This window comes from Pan paniscus, chromosome 4, assembly GCF_029289425.2.
Source record: "Pan paniscus chromosome 4, NHGRI_mPanPan1-v2.0_pri, whole genome shotgun sequence".
Taxonomy (NCBI): domain Eukaryota; kingdom Metazoa; phylum Chordata; class Mammalia; order Primates; family Hominidae; genus Pan; species Pan paniscus.
Window position 1 is genome coordinate 127,179,315 of NC_073253.2, and position 18,578 is coordinate 127,197,892.

Genomic DNA, 18,578 nt, shown 5'->3' on the forward strand with positions numbered 1-18,578 from the left:
CTGCGGCTTCACTGAATTTGGTTCAGTTCTAACAGTTGTTTTTTTGTTTGTTTGTTTTTTGAGACAGAGTCTTGCTCTGTTGCCCACACTGGACTGCAGTGGTGTGATCTCGGCTGACTGCAACCTCCGCCTCCCAGGTTCAAGCAATTCTCTGCCTCAGCCTCCCAAGCAGCTGGGATTATAGGCACCCACCACAACGCCAGGATAATTTTTTTATTTTTAGTAGAGATGGGGTTTCACTATCTTGGCCAGGCTGGTCTTGAACTCCTCACCTCATGATCCACCCACCTCAGGCTCCCAAAGTGCTGGGATTACAGGCGTGAGCCACCACGCCCAGGCTGTTTGGCTTTTTTTTTTTTTTTTTTTTTTTTTTTTTTTTTTTTTTTTTTTGAGAGAGAGTCTTGCTCTGTCACTCAGGCTGAAGTGCAGTGGCACAATCTTGGCTCACTGCAACCTCCACCTCCTGGGCTCAAGTGATTCTAGTGCATCAGCCTCCTGAGTAGCTGGGATTACAGGCATGCAGCACCATGCCCAGCTAATTTTTGTATTTTTTAGCAGACATGGGGTTTTGCCATGTTGGCCAGGCTGGTCTCGAACTCTTGGCCTCAAGTGATTGCCTGCCTTGGCCTCCCAAAGTGCTGTGATTACAGGCATGAGCCACCGTGCCCAGCCCTAAGAGTTTTTTGATGGAGTCTTTTGGTTTTCTAAAAATAAGAATAGGCCAAGCGCAGTGGTTCATGCCTGTAATCCCAGCACTTTGGGAGGCCGAAGTGGGTGGATCATGAGGTCAAGAGATCGAGACCATCCTGGCCAACATGGTGAAACCCTGTTTCTACTAAAAATACAAACATTAGCTGGGCATGGTGGTGCATGCCTGTAGTCCCAGCTACTTGGGAGGCTGAGGTAGGAGAACTGCTTAAACCCAGGAGGTGGAGGTTGCAGGAGCCAAGATTGCACCATTGCACTCCAACCTGGGCAACAGAGAGAGACTCTGTCTTCAAAAAAGAAAAAGAAAAAAAAAAGAATAATGTAGTTCCCAAAGAAGAGGGTCAATTTGAGTTCCTCTTTTATTCCTTTTTCTTGGCTGATTGCTCTGGCTACAACTTTCGGTACTATGTTTAATGGGCATGGGGAAGGTGGGCATCCTTGTCTTGTTCTTAGAGGAAAGGCTTTCAACTTTTCCCCATTCAGTCTGATGTCAGCTGTGGGTTTTGTCATATATTGCCTTTATTATTTTAAGGTATGTTCTTTCTATGCCTAGTTTGCTGAGAGTTTTTGTCATGAAGGATGTTCAGTTTTATCAAATTCTTTTTCTGCATCTATAAAAATAATCATATAGTTTTTGTTCTTGGTTCTGTTAATGTGATGTATCAAATTTATTGATTTGCACAGGTTAAACCATTCTTGCATCCCTGGTATAAAACCCACTTAATCAGGGTGTTTTATCTTTTTGATGTGCTGTTGGATTTAGTTTGCCAGTATTTTGTTGAGGATTTTTGTGTCTATGTTCATCAGGTCTGTAGTTTTCTCTTTGCTGTTGTTGTTGTGTCCTTGTCTAGTTTTGGAATCAGGGTAATGTTAGCCGCAAAGACTGAGTTAGGGAGGATTCCCTCCTCTTCAACTTTTTGAAATAGTATGAGGAAGACTGGTATTAGTTTTTCTTTATATGTTTGGTAGAATTTGGCAGTGAATCCATCTGATCCTGGGCTTTTCTTTATTGGGAGACTTTTTATTATTGATTCAATCTCACTACTCATTATTGGTCTGTTCAGATTTTCTATTTCTTCCTCATTCAATCTTGGTATGTTGTATGTTTCCAGGAGTTTACCCATTTCTTTAAGTTTTCTAGTTAGTATATAGTTATTCATAAAAGTCTCTGCTGATGTTTTCTAATTCTGTGGTATCAGTAGTAACGTCTCCTTTTTCATTCCTGATTTTGTTTATTTGGGTCTCCTCTCTTCTTTCCTTGGTTAATCTAGCTAGTGGTTTATTAATTTTATCTTTTTGAACAACAAACTTTTCATTTCATTGATACTTTTTATTTTTTTAGTCTCTATTTCATTTCTTTCTGCTCTGATCATTATTATTTTCTTCTGCTAATTTTGGGTTTTGTTTGTTCTTGCTTCTCTAATTCCTTAAAGTGCATCACTAAATTCTTTACTGGAAATCATTCTACTTTTTTTCTTACATAACATTAAATTTACATAAGCACATACTACTTTTTTGATGTAGGCATTTATTGCTATAAAGTTCCCTCTAAGCACTGCTTTTATGATATTCCATATGTTTTGGTGTTTTGTATTTCAATTTTTATTTATTTCAAGAATTTTTTTTTAAAAGACAAGGCCTTAACTTTGTCACCCAGGCTAGAGTGCACTAGCACTATTGTAGCTCCCTGCAGCCTCAAACTTTTGGGCTCAAATGATCCTCCTGCCTCAGACTCCTGAGTAGTTAGGACTACAGACATGCACCACCATGCCTGACTAATTTTTAAAATTTTTAGGAGACAACAGGGTTTCAATATGTTGCCCAGGCTGGTCTCAAACTCCTGGCCTCAAGTGATCCTCCCACTGCAGCCTCCCGAAGTGCTGGGATTACAAGCATGAGCCACTGTTCCTGTCCTTATTTCAAGAATTTTTTTATTTCCATCTTAATTTCTTCATTGATCCAATGATCATTCAGCAGCATCTTGCTAAGTTTTCAAGTATTGTATAGTTTCCAAACTTCCTCTTGGTATTGATTTCTAATTTTATTCCATTGTGGCCTGAGAAGATACTCGATATGATCTCAATTTTTTCAAGTTTGTTGAGACTTGTTTTGTGGCCTAACATAGGATCTATCCTGGAGAACGTCACATGTGTAAATGAGAAGAACGTTAATATGTGTTCTGCAGTTGTTGGCTAAAAGGTTCTGTATACGTCTGTGAGGTCCATTTGGTCTAAAGTCCAGTTTAAATCCAATGTTTATGTGTTGATTTTCTGTCTAGATGATCTGTTGAGTGCTGAGTGAGTGGGGTGTTGAAGTCTCCCCCATTACTATATTGGATTCTGTCTCTCTTTAGATCTAGCAATATTTGCTTTATACATCTGAGTGCAGCATTGTTGGGTGCATATGTATTTAGTATTGTTACACGCTCTTCTAGATTGATCCTTTTATCATTATATAATGACCTTCTTTGTCCTTTTTTTTTTTTTCTTTTTACTGTTTTTGACTTAAAGTCTGTTTTATCTAAGTATAACTACTCCTGCTCACTTATGGTTACTGTTTGCATGGAATATCTTTTTCTATTTGATATAGTTTGGCTCTGTGTCCCCACCCAAATCTCATCTTGTAGCTTCCATAATTCTCACATGTTATGGGAGGGACCCTCTGGGAGATAACTGAATCATGGGGGCAGGTCTTTCCCATGCCGTTCTTGTGATAGTGAATACATCTCATGAGATCTGATGGTTTTGAAAATGAAAGTTTGCCTGCACAAGCTCTCTCTGCCTGCCACCACCCATGTAAGACGTGACTTGCTCCTCCTCACCTTCTGCATGATTGTGAGGCCTCCCCAGCCATGTGGAACTGTAAGTCCATTAAACCTTTTCTTCTTCCCAATCTCGGGTATGTTTTTATCAGCAATGTGAAAATGGAGTAATTCACCATTCCTTTGAGTCTCTATTTTTCTTTACAGATAAAGTGCATTTCTTGTAGGCAGCATATAGTTGAATCATGTTTTTTTAATCATTCAGCCAGTCTATATCTTTTAAGTAGAGAATTTAATCCATTAACATTCAAGTTTATCATTGATATGTCATGCTTTGTTCCTGTTATATTCTTAATTGTTTTCTGATCTGTACACTCTTTGTTCCTTTCTTTTTCTCTTATTTGTGACCGTGTTTTGGTGGTTTTCTGTAGTAGAATCATTTGAGTCCTTTCTCCTCCTCCTTTGTGTGTTTGCTTTACTTGTGAGTTTTATAGTTTCATGTGTTTTCATGATAGTAACTATCATCATTTCACCCCCAGTTGTAGGACTCCCTTGAGTTTAGTAGTAATGAATTTTCTCGGCATTTGATTGTCTGGGAAATACTTTATTTCTCCTTCATTGGTGAAGAACAAATTTGCTGTATATAGTATCCTCGGCTGGCAGATTTGTTCTTTCAGCACTTTGAATATATCATATCATTCTTTCCTGGCCTGTAAGGCTTCTGCTGAGAGAGTCTGCTGTTAGTCTAATGGGGTTTCCTTTATGACTAGATACTTTTCTCCTGCTGCTTTTAGAATTCTCTGTCTTTCACTTAGACAGTTTGACTACAATATGCCATGGAGAAGACATTTTTATGTTGTATCTGTCTGGGAAATCACTGAGCCTCCTGTATCTGGATGCCTAAATCTCTTGTTAGACTTGAGAAGTTTTCATCTATTATTTCATTAAATAGGTTTTCAAACCCTTTCATTTTCTCTTTGCCTTCAGGGATATCAACACTTTGAATATCTGGTCACTTGATAGTGTTCCATAGTTATGAAGGCATTGCTCATTCTTGTTAATTTTTTCTTTATTTTTGCCTAACTGGGTTATGTCAAAAGAACTGTCTTCAAGTTCTGAGATTCTTTCCTCTGTTTGATTTAGTCTATTGTTGAATCTTTTGAGTGTATTTTGTATTTCATTCAATGAAACCTTCATTTCCAGAATTTCTGTTTGGTTCTTTTTTCAATAATATCCATCTCTTCGGTAAATTTCTCATTTGTATCCTGAATTTTTTTTCTGATTTCTTTGTTTTGTTTTTTGGAATTCTCTTGCATCTCACCAAGCTTCTTTAGTATCAAAATTTTGAATTCTTTTTCCTGGGATTTTGTGATTTTTTTTTTTTTTTTAGATGGAGTCATGCTCTGATGCCCAGGCTGGAGTGCAGTGGCACAATCTCCACTCACTGCAAGCTCCGCCTCCTCAGTTCATGCCATTCTCCTGCCTCAGCCTCCCAAGTAGCTGGGACTGCAGGCACGCGCCACCATGCCCGGCTAATTTTTTGTATTTTTAGTAGAGACAGGGTTTCACCATGTTAGCCAGAATGGTCTCGATCTCCTGACCTCGTGTTCTGCCCACCTGGGCCTCCCAAAGCGCTGGGATTACAGGCATGAGCCACTGCACCCGGCCATGAATTTCTTTTGTATTAGGATCTGTTGCTAGAGAATTATTGTGTACCTTTGCAGGTGTCATATTTCCTTGCTTTTTCAAGTTTCCTGTGTCCTTACATTGATATCTGTGCATCTGGTGTTACAGCTGCTTTTTCCAATTTTTTTGAATTTGCTTTCATCAGGGGCACATTTTTCTGAAGATGTGTGTATGTGCATATGTGTTGGTAGGCTAGAGCACATTTGCTCTGATTCTGGGCATATGCAGTATTACTGTCTTTGTATGATTTCTTTGGCTGTAAACAGCATCAGTGTTATCTGTGATTTCCTTGGTGGCTTAGCATGTGGTTGTTAGTGGAGGCTATGATGAAGTTTTGCTGGGGACTGGGATGCCAAGTAGACTGGTCTTCAGGCCTCAGCGGCAGCAGTGGTATGTTAAGCATGCCTGTCCTTGGGCCCCAAGGCAGCACAACCTGGCATTGGTGTTAGTGGATCCAGGTAGCCAATTCTTGGGCCTCTAGGTGTCTTGCTTGTGTGCCAGGTATTGCAGCAGTAGGCTGTGCAGGTGGGTGAATTCTAGAGTCCTTGTGGAGTGTGCATGGCATGGCCAATGGCAGTAGCAGTGGTAGGAAAATCCACTGGAACTCAGTCAACTGTGTTGGTGTTGGCATGGCTACAATGGGTTGGGCAGGCTGGTTTCCAGATCTGCAAGTGGCACATGCTGGTGAATGCCAGCTGTGGTGGTAGTGGCAGGTTGATTGAGCCTGATCTCAGACCCTGGGAAGAGTGCTCAGGTGCAACCAATGGTGTACCGGGCTGGGTGATCTTCAGACCTCTGGATAGTGTCCTTGGGTACTAGGGGAGGTAGAGCCAAGCTAGGTTGTGCCTTTAGGCCCCCTCATGGTGTGTAAAGATGCTGGCGGTGGCATGCAGGGGCAGAATGACCCTGTGGCTATTGGCAGAATGCTCAGGTGGAGGCAGCAGCAGCTGTGCTGTGGCCCTGCAACTGGGAAGAGTGGGGTTGCTTCCCCCAGGAACAGCCATAGGCAGGAAACTGAAAGGGACTGGCTTCATCTGAGCCTTGGCCTAGAGCAGGCAGTGGAATTTGTCTTTGGAGTGTGTGAGAATGCACAGTTGCCCCTCTGTGGGGGTGAGGGAATAGGATTGTTGTCTGTGGCTGCCTCTTCAGCCCCAGGAGGGAGGGAAGGTGAGAGAGCAAGGGAGAATTCATGGAACTGACAGTATGCATGGAAGCAGGAGAAGGACAGGTAATCATGAGGAAGCGAAGAAAAGAAAATGTAGAAAGGATGGGGAAGTTTTTTTATTGCTTTTGGCTAAAGAAGTGAAATTCAGGCCAAGTTCAATTAGATCTCTAGGCCACAGAGAATTCTAGTTGCCTATTGAGTTAAATTTAGCTATCCTCTCTTCCTCCCCTCCTTCATTCCCATTAGTACTCAACAATGATACAGTATATCTCATCTTAAAAGAAAAAGCTTCCTATAACCCTGCATATTCATCCAGTTACCATTATTTTTCTCTATTTCCCTTCAGAGTCAAGCTCTATAAATAACTGTTACTTCCTCACTTTCCATAGTCTTCAACCCATTCTAATCTGGTTTGCCTCTCTTTAGTCTGCTAAAATTTTTCCTACCAAAGTCACCAGTTTCCTTCATGATTCCAAATTCAACTGACTTTTTAAAAAAAAATAATGAATTTTATTTTTTAGGTCAGTTTTGGATTCACAGCAAACTTGAGCAGAAAATATAGACTTCTCATATATCCCCAGTCCCCATACATGTAAAGCCTCTCCTGCTATCAACATCCTATACAATAGTGGTGTATTTATTATAATGAATGAACCTACACTGACACATCATTATCTCAAAAGTCCACAGTTTACCTTAGGGTTGGGTTCACTCTTGGTGTTGTATATTCTGTGGGTTTTGACAAATGTATAATGAGATGTACCCACCATTCTAATATCATACAAAGTAGTTTCCCAGTCTTAAAATTCCTCTGTAATCTGCCTATTCATCCATCCCTTCCTCCTAACCTCTGGCAACCACCAATCTTTTTATTGTCAACATAGTTTTGCTTTTCCAGAACATCATATGGTTGGAATCACACAGTATGTAGCCTTTTCAAAGTCACTTCTTTCACTTAGTAATATGAATTTAAGTTTCCTCCATGTCTTTTCATTGCTGGATACCTAATTCCTTTTCAGTGCTAAATAATATTCCATTGTCTGGATATACCACAGTTTATTTATGCATTCACCTAATGAAGAACATTTTCGTTGCTTCCAAGTTTTGGAAATTATGAAAACAGTTGCTATAAACGTTCAGGTGCATACTTTGTGTGGATACAATTTTTCAATTCATTTGCATAAACACTATGGAATGTAATTGCTGGATCATATATGAGTATGTTTAGTTTTTAAAAATCATGAAACCATTTTCCAAAGTGACCGTATCATTTTGCATTCTCAGCAGCAAAGAATGAGATTTCCTATTGCTTCATATCCTCCAGCATTTGGTGTTGTCAGTGTTTTGGATTTTGGCCGTTCTAATAGGTGTGTAATAATAACTCGCTGTTGCTGTTTCTGGTTTTTTTGAAACAGAGTCTCACTCTGTTGCCCAGGCTGGAGAGCAGTGGCATGATCACAGTTCACTGCAGCCTTGACCTCCCAAATTCAGGTGATCCTCCTACCTTCACTTCCAGAGTAGTTATGACTACAGGCCTGCAGCACCATGCCAGGCTAATATTGTTTAGTAGAGACAGGGTTTTGCCATGTTGCCCAGGCTGGTCTTGAACCCTGGGCTAAGGCAATCCATTTGCCTCAGTCCCCGAAAATGTTGGGATTACAGGCATAAGCCACAGCACCCAGCCACTCATTGTTGTTTTAATTTGCAATTGCAATTGCCTAATGACATATGATATTGAACAACTTTTCATAAACTATTGCCTTTTGTATATCTTCTTTCGTGAGGTGTCTGTTCAGGTCTTTGGCCCATTTTTCACTGGGTTTTTCATTTTCTTATTCTTGAGGGTTTTTGTTTGGTTGGTTTTGTTGTTGTTGTTGTTTTTATTTTTTGAGACAGGGTATCACTCTGTTGCCTAGGCAGCAGTGTGCAGAGGTGTGGTCAGGGCTCACTGCAGCCTTAACCTCCCAGGCTCATGCGATCCTCCCATCTCAGCCTCCCGACAGGGATTCTGTCTCTACAAAAAAAAAAAAAAAATGTTGCCCAGGCTTGTCTCAAATTCATGGGCTCAAGTGATCTGCCTGCCTTGGCCTCCCAAAGTGCCAGGATTACAGGCATGAGCCACTGTGCCTGGCCCTTATTGTTGAATTTTAAGGCTTCTTTGTCTATGTTGGTTTACAGTCTTTTATCAGATATGTCTTTTGCAAATATTGTCTCCCAATCTGTGGCTTGTTATCTCATTATCTTGACATTGTCCTTCATACAGCAGAAGTTTTTTTATTTTAATGAAGTCCAGGTTATCACTTATTTCTTTTATAATTGTGCCTTTGGTATTGTATCTAAAAAGTCATCACCATACTCAAGGTCACCTAGATTTTATCCTATGTTATCTTCTAGAAGGTTTACAGTTTTGCATTTTACATTTAGGTCCATGACCCATTGTGATTAATTCTTGTGAAGAGTATAAGGTCTGTGTCTAGGTTCATGTTTTTGCAATTTGGGGGTCCAGTTATTCAAGCACCATTTGTAGAAAATACCAACTTTTCTCCATTATATTGCCTTTGCTCCTTTGTCAAAGATCAGTTGACTATATTTATATGGGTCTGTTTCTGGGCTCTCTCTCTATTCTGTTCCATCGATCTGTTTGTTTATTCTTTTACCAAACCCATACTGTCTTGATTACTGCACCTTTACAGTAAGTCTTAAATACAGGCAGTATCAGTCCTTTGACTTTTTCTCCTTCAATATTGAGTTGGCTATTCTGTATCTTTTCCCTCTCCACATAAACTTTAGAACCAGTTTGTCTACCACATAGTTCCCCCAGCAGGTTAGGTTCTGAAAAATACTTTCTCCTGAGGCCAGGCCTTGTTACAGAAAACAAAAACAAAAAACCCGAATATTCTAGCATTCTGTTTCAAATAGTTCCTTTCTCTTCCCACTGCTAGAAGCATGAGAGGATTTTACTCTAACATTTACTATGAAGACCTGATGGCAGAGCTCCTGGAAGTAAAACTCACAAAAGTGGCAGGGGGACCACCTACGACTCTCAGATTTGTCCATATTCAGCCTCCAGCAATTCATCAACACTGTTTAGGTTTTCCTACCCTGGCAATGGTTCCCATGGAGGTTTCTGTTCATGGGTTTCTGTTTTGGTAAGTTGTGATTCTCTGTATCCTCCTGTCTGTCTCTTCAATATTTGGTGCAGCAATTTTCTCTATGACCTTACTTCTCTGATGGACCCAAGAAAAACTGGTGACTTTTCAGTTTGTTCAGCACTTTACTTGTTGTTAGGACAAAGTGATGACTTCTAAGATTCTTACACTGCTGCACTGGAAACTGGAAGTCCTACAATTGACTTTTAAATTCCTTCCTAACACAAAGAAACAATAAACTCTTGAGATGATGGATATCCCATTTACCCTGATTTGATTATTATGCATTGTGTGCCTTTATCAAAACATCACATGTACCCCATAAAGACATACAGCTATTAAGCACTCATAATAATTAACATTTTAAATGTAAATAATCAAAAATAACATAGACACACACACACAAAAAGTCTTTATAATACTGGACCTTCAAGCAGCATTCAACACTGTTGACCATTTCCCCTTTTCTGGGTGAAATGATTTCCTCTCTTGATTTCTATGATACTACGTTCTGTTTATTTTTCTCCTCTTCTCCACCACTCTTCCTTTTGTACCTGACGATGGAGTTTTCCAGGGATTGACCTGGGCCCACTTCTCTTCCTTACTCTATAGATACTATTTCCTAGGATATTTCGCCCATTTCCACGACTTAAAAAAAATTTATAATACAGTACATCTGTTCCCCTGACCCCCAGATTGATAGCCAATGGCCTTCTCAACATTTCCATCTTCATGCATCCTCAGAACACCTGTCTTTCCTATCACACTAAATAGCATCTTTATCCACTAAAGATGCTCAAAATGGAAACCCAGAAGTCTTTCTTAACATTTCTTATTCCTTCATCATTTGTATCCTATCGATCAACTCTACAGGCAAAATTATCTTGAATACATGCCTATTTCTTGATCTCTCCTATCAAACACCCTAGTCAAAGCCACCACTATACGTCGCCAAAAATCTTTGTAACTCCCTACTAATGGGTCTCCCTATTCACCCTCTTGCCCCTTTTCTATTTGCTCTCTAATTCCTTACAGTGACAATCTAGTGTAGTAGAAAGAGTATAGGCTTTAGATCCGGAAAGACCTGCCACAACCTCCTCAAGAAACTGATGAAAATCTAAACCTCAGTTTTCTCAGCTATAAAATAGGTAAAAACAGAAGGAGGAGCCAAGATGGCCGAATAGGAACAGCTCCGGTCTACAGCTCCCAGCATGAGCGACGCAGAAGACGGGTGATTTCTGCATTTCCAACTGAGGTACCCGGTTCATCTCACTGGGGTGTGCCAGATAGTGGGTGCCGGACAGTGGGTGCAGTGCACCGTGCGCAAGCCGAAGCAGGGCGAGGTATCACCTCACCCGGGAAGCGCAAGGGGTCAGGGAATTCCCTTTCCTAGTCAAGGAAAGGGGTGACAGACGGCATCTGGAAAATTGGGTCACTCCCACCCTAATACTGCACTTTCCCAACTGGCTTAAAAAACGGCACACCAGGAGATTATATCCCGCACATGGCTCAGAGGGTCCTACGCCCAGAGTCTCGCTCATTGCTAGCACAGCAGTCTGAGATCAAACTGCAAGGCGACAGCGAGGCTGGGGGAGGGGCGCCCGCCATTCCCGAGACTTGATTAGGTAAACAAAGCGGCTAGGAAGCTCGAACTGGGTGGAGCCCACCACAGCTCAAGGAGGCCTGCCTGCCTCTGTAGGCTCCACCTCTGGGGACAGGGCACAGACAAACAAAAAGACAGCAGTGACCTCTGCAGACTTAAATGTCCCTGTCTGACAGCTTTGAAGAGAGTAGTGGTTCTCCCAGCACGCAGCTTGAGATCTGAGAATGGGTAGACTGCCTCCTCAAGTGGGTCCCTGACCTCCGAGTAGCCTAACTGGGAGGCACCCCCCAGTAGGGGCGGACTGACACCTCACACAGCCGGGTACTCCTCTGAGACAAAACTTCCAGAGGAACGATCAGGCAGCAGCATTTGCGGTTCACCAATATCCGATGTTCTGCAGCCACCACTGCTGATACCCAGGCAAACAGGGTCTGGAGTGGACCTCTAGCAAACTCCAACAGACCTGCAGCTGAGGGTCCTGACTGTTAGAAGAAAAACTAAAAAAAACAGGAAGGACATCCACCCCAAAAACCCATCCGTACGTCACCATCATCAAAGACCAAAGGTACATAAAACCACAAAGATGGGGGAAAAAACAGAGCAGAAAAACTGGAAACTCTAAAAATCAGAGCACCTCTCCTCCTCCAAAGGAATGCAGCTCCTCACCAGCAACAGAACAAAGCTGGACGGAGAATGACTTTGACGAGTTGAGAGAAGAAGGCTTCAGATGATCAAACTACTCCGAGCTAAAGGAGGAAGTTCAAACCAATGGCAAAGAAGTTAAAAACTTTGAAAAAAAATTAGACGAATGGATAACTAGAATAACCAATGCAGAGAAGTCCTTAAAAGACCTGATGGAGCTGAAAACCATGGCACGAGAACTATGTGACGAATGCACAAGCCTCAGTAGCCGATGCGATCAACTGGAAGAAAGGGTATCAGTGATGGAAGATGAAATGAATGAAATGAAGTGAGAAGAGAAGTTTAGAGAAAAAATAATAAAAAGAAATGAACAAGGCTTCCAAGAAATATGTGACTACATGAAAAGACCAAACCTACATCTGATTGGTGTACCTGAAAGTGACGGGGAGAATGGAACCAAACTGGAAAACACTCTGCAGGATATTATCCAGGAGAACTTCCCCAATCTAGCAAGGCAGGCCAACATTCACATTCAGGAAATACAGAGACCACCAAAAAGATACTCCTTGAGAAGAGCAACTCCAAGACACATAATTGTCAGATTCACCAAGGGTGAAATGGAAAAAATGTTAAGGGCAGCCAGAGAGAAAGGTCAGGTTACCCACAAAGGGAAGCCCATGAGACTAACAGCTGATCTCTCGGCAGAAACTCTACAAGCCAGAAGAGAGTGGGGGCCAATATTCAACATTCTTAAAGAAAAGAATTTTCAACCCAGAATTTCATATCCAGCCAAACTAAGCTTCATAAGTGAAGGAGAAATAAAATACTTTACAGACAAGCAAATGCTGAGAGATTTAGTCACCACCAGGCCTGCCCTAAAAGAGCTCCTGAAGGAAGCACTAAACATGGAAAGGAAAAACCGGTACCAGCCACTGCAAAAACATGCCAAATTGTAAAGACCATCCAGTCTAGGAAGAAACTGCATCAACTAACGAGCCAAATAGCCAGCTGACATCATAATGACAGGATCATATTCACACATAACAATATTAACTTTGAATGTAAAGGGGCTAAATGCTCCAATTAAATTTGTCCAGACTGACAAATTGGATAAAGAGTCAAGACCCATCAGTGTGCTGTATTCAGGAAACCCATCTCACATGCAGAGACACACATAGGCCCAAAATAAAGGGATGGAGGAAGATCTACCAAGCAAATGGAAAACAAAAAAAGGCAGGGGTTGTAATCCTAGTCTCTGATAAAACAGACTTTAAACCAACAAAGATCAAAAGAGACAAAGGAGGCCATTACATAATGGTAAAGGCATCAATTCAACAAGAAGAACTAACTATCCTAAATATATATGCACCCAATATAGGAGCACCCAGATTCATAAAGCAAGTCCTTAGTGACCTACAAAGAGACTTAGACTCCCACACAATAATAATGGGAGACTTTAACACCCCACTGTCAACATTAGACAGATCAATGAGACAGAAAGTTAACAAGGATACCGAGGAATTGAACTCAGCTATGCACCAAGCGGACCTAATAGACATCTACAGAAATCTCCACCCCAAATCAACAGAATATACATTCTTTTCAGCACCCCTCCTATTCCAAAATTGAACACATAGTTGGAAGTAAAGCACTCCTTAGCAAATGAAAAAGAACAGAAATTATAACAAACTGTCTCTCAGACCACAGTGCAATCAAACTAGAACTCATGATTAAGAAACTCACTCAAAACCACTCAACTACATGGAAACTGAACAACCTGCTCCTGAATGACTACTGGGTAAATAATGAAATCAAGGCAGAAATAAAGATGCTCTTTGAAACCAACGACAACAAAGACACAACATACCAGAATCTCTGGGACACATTCAAAGCAGTGTGTAGAGGGAAATTTATAGCACTAAATGCCCACAAGAGAAAGCAGGAAAGATCTAAAATTGACACCCTAACATCACAATTAAAAGAACTAGAAAAGCCAGAGCAAACACATTGAAAAGCTAGCAGAAGGCAAGAAATAACTAAGATCAGAGCAGAACTGAAGGAAATAGAGACACAAAAAAAGCCTTTGAAAAATTAATGAATCCAGCAGCTGGTTTTTTGAAAAGATCAACAAAATTGATAGACTGCTAGCAAGACTAATAAAGAAGAAAAGAGAGAAGAATCAAATAGATGCAATAAAAAATGATAAAGGGGATATCACCACCAATCCCACAGAAATACAAACTACCATCAGAGAATACTATAAACACCTCTATGCAAATAAACTGGAAAATCTAGAAGAAATGGATAAATTCCTCGACACATACATCGTCCCAAGACTAAACGAGGAAGAAGTTGAATCTCTGAATAGACCAATAACAGGCTCTGAAATTGAGGCAATAATCAATAGCTTACCAACGAAAAAAGTCCAGGACCAGATGGATTCACAGCCGAATTCTACCAGAGGTACAGGGAGGAGCTGGTACCATTCCTTCTGAAACTATTCCAATCAATAGAAAAAGAGGGAATCCTCCCTAACTCATTTTATGAGGCCAGCATCATCCTGATACCAAAGCCTGGCAGAGACACAACAAAAAAAGGGAATTTTAGACAAGTATCCTTGATGAACATTGATGCAAAAATCCTCAATAAAATACTGGCAAACTGAATCCAGCAGCACATCAAAAAGCTTATCCACCATGATCAAGTGGGCTTCATCCCTGGGATGCAAGGCTGGTTCAACATACGAAAATCAATAAATGTAATCCAGCATATAAACAGAACCAAAGACAAAAACCACATGATTATCTCAATTGATGCAGAAAAGGCCTTTGACAAAATTCAACAACACTTCATGCTAAAAACTCTCAATAAATTAGGTATTGATGGGACGCATCTCAAAATAATAAGAGCTATCTATGACAAACCCACAGCCAATATCATACTGAATGGCCAAAAACTGGAAGCATTCCCTTTGAAAACTGGCACAAGACAGGGATGTCCTCTCTTACCACTCCGATTCAACATAGTGTTGGAAGTTCTGGCCAGGGCAATCAGGCAGGAGAAGGAAATAAAGGGTATTCAATTAGGAAAAGAGGAAGTCAAATTGTCCCTGTTTGCAGATGACATGATTGTATATCTAGAAAACCCCATCTTCTCAGCCCAAAATCTCCTTAAGCTGATAGGCAACTTCAGCAAAGTCTCAGGATACAAAATCAATGTGCAAAAATCACAAGCATTCTTATACACCAATAACAGAGAAACAGAGAGCCAAATCATGAGTGAACTCCCATTCACAATGGCTTCAAAGAGAATAAAATACCTAGGAATCCAACTTACAAGGGACGTGAAGGACCTCTTCAAGGAGAACTACAAACCACTGCTCAATGAAATAAAAGAGGATACAAACAAATGGAAGAACATTCCATGTTCATGGGTAGGAATAATCAATATTGTGAAAATGGCCATACTGCCCCAGGTAATTTATAGATTCAATGCCATCCCCAAAAAGCTGCCAATGACTTTCTTCACATAATTGGAAAAAACTACTTTCAAGTTCATATGGAACCAAACAAGAGCCCACATCACCAAGTCAATCTTAAGCCAAAAGAACAAAGCTGGAGGCATCATGCTACCTGATTTCAAACTATACTACCAGGCTACAGTAACCAAAACAGCATGGTACTGGTACCAAAACAGAGATATAGACCTATGGAACAGAACAGAGCACTCAGAAATAATGTCGCATATCTACAACTATCTGATGTTTGACAAATCTGACAAAAACAAGCAATGGGGAAAGGATTCGCTATTTAATAAATGGTGCTGGGAAAACTGGCTAGCCATATGTAGAAAGCTGAAAATGGATCCCTTCCTTACACCTTATACAAAAATTAATTCAAGATGGGTTAAAGACTTACATGTTAGACCTAAAGCCATAAAAACTCTAGAAGAAAACCTAGGCAATACCATTCAGGATGTAGGCATGGGCAACGACTTCATATCTAAAACACCAGAAGCAATGGCAACAAAAGCCAAAATTGACAAATGGGATCTAATTAAACTAAAGAGATTCGGCACAGCAAAAGAAACTACCATCAGAGTGACCAGGCAACCTACAGAATGGAAGAAAATTTTTGCAATCTACTCATCTGACAAAGGGCTAATATCCAGAATCTACAATGAACTCAAACAAATTTACAAGAAAAAAACAAACAACCCCATCAAAAAGTGGGCAAAGGATATGAGCAGACACTTCTCAAAAGAAGACATTTATGCAGCCAACGGACACATGAAAAAATGTTCATCATCACTGGCCATCAGAGAAATGCAAATCAAAACCACAGTGAGGTACCATCTCACACCAGTTAGAATGGCGATCATTAAAACGTCAGGGAACAACAGGTGCTGGAGAGGATGTGGAGAAATAGGAACACTTTTACACCGTTGGTGGGACTGTAAACTAGTTCAACTATTGTGGAAGTCAGTGTGGCGATTCCTCAGGGATCTAGAACTAGAAATACCATTTGACCCAGCCATCCCATTACTGGGTATATACCCAAAGGATTATAAATCATGCTGCTATAAAGACACATGCACACGTATGTTTACTGAGGCACTATTCACAATAGCAAAGACTTGGAACCAACCCAAATGTCCAACGATGATAGACTGGATTAAGAAAATGTGGCACATATATACCATGGAATACTATGCAGCCATAAAAAATGATGAGTTCATGTCCTTCGTAGGGACATGGATGCAACTGGAAACCGTCATTCTCAGCAAACTATCACAAGGACAAAAATCCAAACACCGCATGTTCCCACTCGTAGGTGGGAAATGAACAATGAGAACACATGGACACAGGAAGGTGAACATCACACACTGGGGCCTGTTGTGGGGTGGGAGGAGTGGGGAGGGATAGCATTAGGAGATATACCTAATGCTAAATGAGGAGTTAATGGGTGCAGCACACCAACATGGCACATGTATACATATGTAACAAACCTGCACGTTGTGCACTTGTACCCTAAAAGTTAAAGTATAATAATAATAAAATTTTAAAAAAAAGCAAAATTATGTAATAAAAAGTTGAATTTTTTTTAATGATTAAAAAAGTAGGTAAAAACAAACAAACAGAAACTAACTACTAACCTGCCTGGAATACCATAAACAAAATATATAATTAATGAAAGCTACTCAAAAAGTAGCTCTTGCTATATACAAAATAAAGTCCAAATTTTTCCCTAAAGGCCTCCAGATTCCAGCTGGGCGTGATGGCTCACACCTCTACCAACACTTTGGGAGGGTGAAGCGGGTGGATCGCTTGAACCCAGGAGTTCAAGGCCAGCCTGAGCAACATGTTGAAACCCTGTCTCTACCAAAAATATGAAAATTAGCCATTTGTGGCAGTGTGTGCCTGTAGTCCCAGCTACTAGGTAGGCTGAGGCAAGAGAATCATTTGAGTCTGAGGAGGTCAAGGTTACAGTGAGTGGTGAGAGAGCCACTGCACTCCAGCCTGGGTGACAGAGGAAGACCTTGTTTCAAAAAAAACAAAAGAAAACAAAAAAAGACCCCGATTCCATGCCTAACGTAATGATTCATAAGTAATCTTCAGCATTATTCAAAGGAAAGTTGGAGAAAATGTAAAGAACACTGGTCCCCGCACCCTGCCCCCCAGTCACCCATCCACAGTTTTGTCTACCACAGTTTCAGTTACCTGTGGTCAACCACAATCCAAAATATAAAATGGAAAGTTCTGGAAATAAACAATTTGTAAGTTTTAAATTGCACACCATTCTGAGTAGCATGATGAAATCGTGTGCCATCCCCCTCAGTCCAGTCCACTCTAGGATCAATCATCCCTTTATCCAGCATATCCATGATAGACATACTATCCGCTCATTAGTTACTCAGTAGCTGTCTCAGTTATCAGATCAAAAACATGTAGTATATATAGGGTTCAGTACTATCCACATCCACTGGGGGTCTTGGGATGTATCCCTCACAGATGAGGGGGGACTACTATACATTTTCATTCTCTTTCATTAAACTTATATAGAGTATATACTCGTTTATAAGCTGCATAGATTTTCCATAAATTGAATAATCTATTTGATAAACTCCCAAAATGCTTTTAATTATTGACTTAAATAGCTGAAAAGGAATTCCTATAAAAGTATTGGTTGGCTGGGCGTGGTGGCTCACGCCTGTAATCCCAGCACTTTGGGAGGCCGAGGCGGGCGGATCACGAGGTCAGGAGATCGAGTCCATCCTGGCTAACACGGTGAAACCCTGTCTCTACTAAAAATACAAAAAATTATCCAGGCGTAGTGGCAGGCACCCGTAGTCCCAGCTACTCGGGAGGCTGAGGCAGGAGAATGGCATGAACCCAGGAGGCAGAGCTTGCAGTGAGCCGAGATCATGCCACTGCACTCCACCCTGGATGACAGAGTGAAACTCTGACTCAAAAAAAAAAGTATTGGTTAAGGCTGGGTACAGTGGCTCATGCCTATAATTCCAGGACTTTGGGAGGCTGAGGTGGTAGGATCGCTTGAGGCCATGAGTTTGAGATGAGCCTGGACAACAAGTGATACCCCATCTTTACAAAAAAATTTAAAAATTAGCTTGGCATGGTAGTGCATGCATGCCTGTAGTTCCAGTTACTCAGGGGGTTGAAACAGGAGAACAGCTTGAGCCCAGAAGTTCAAGGCTGTAGTGAGCTATGATCACAGCACTGAACTCTAACCTGGGTGACAGAAAGAGACCCCATTTCTTAAAAAAAAAAAAAAAAAAAGTAAATTTAAACAGTTAAAAGTATATTCTTTATTAATGAAATGTATTATGATTTATGTAGTTATTCTG

General features: G+C 40.8%; 1 protein-coding gene across 1 annotated transcript in view; it reads right to left on the reverse strand.

Annotated features, from left to right (window-relative positions):
• MEIKIN (meiotic kinetochore factor) overlaps positions 1-18,578 on the reverse strand; it is a 142,165-nt gene that overhangs the window by 54,747 nt on the left and 68,840 nt on the right. The window lies entirely within an intron of this gene.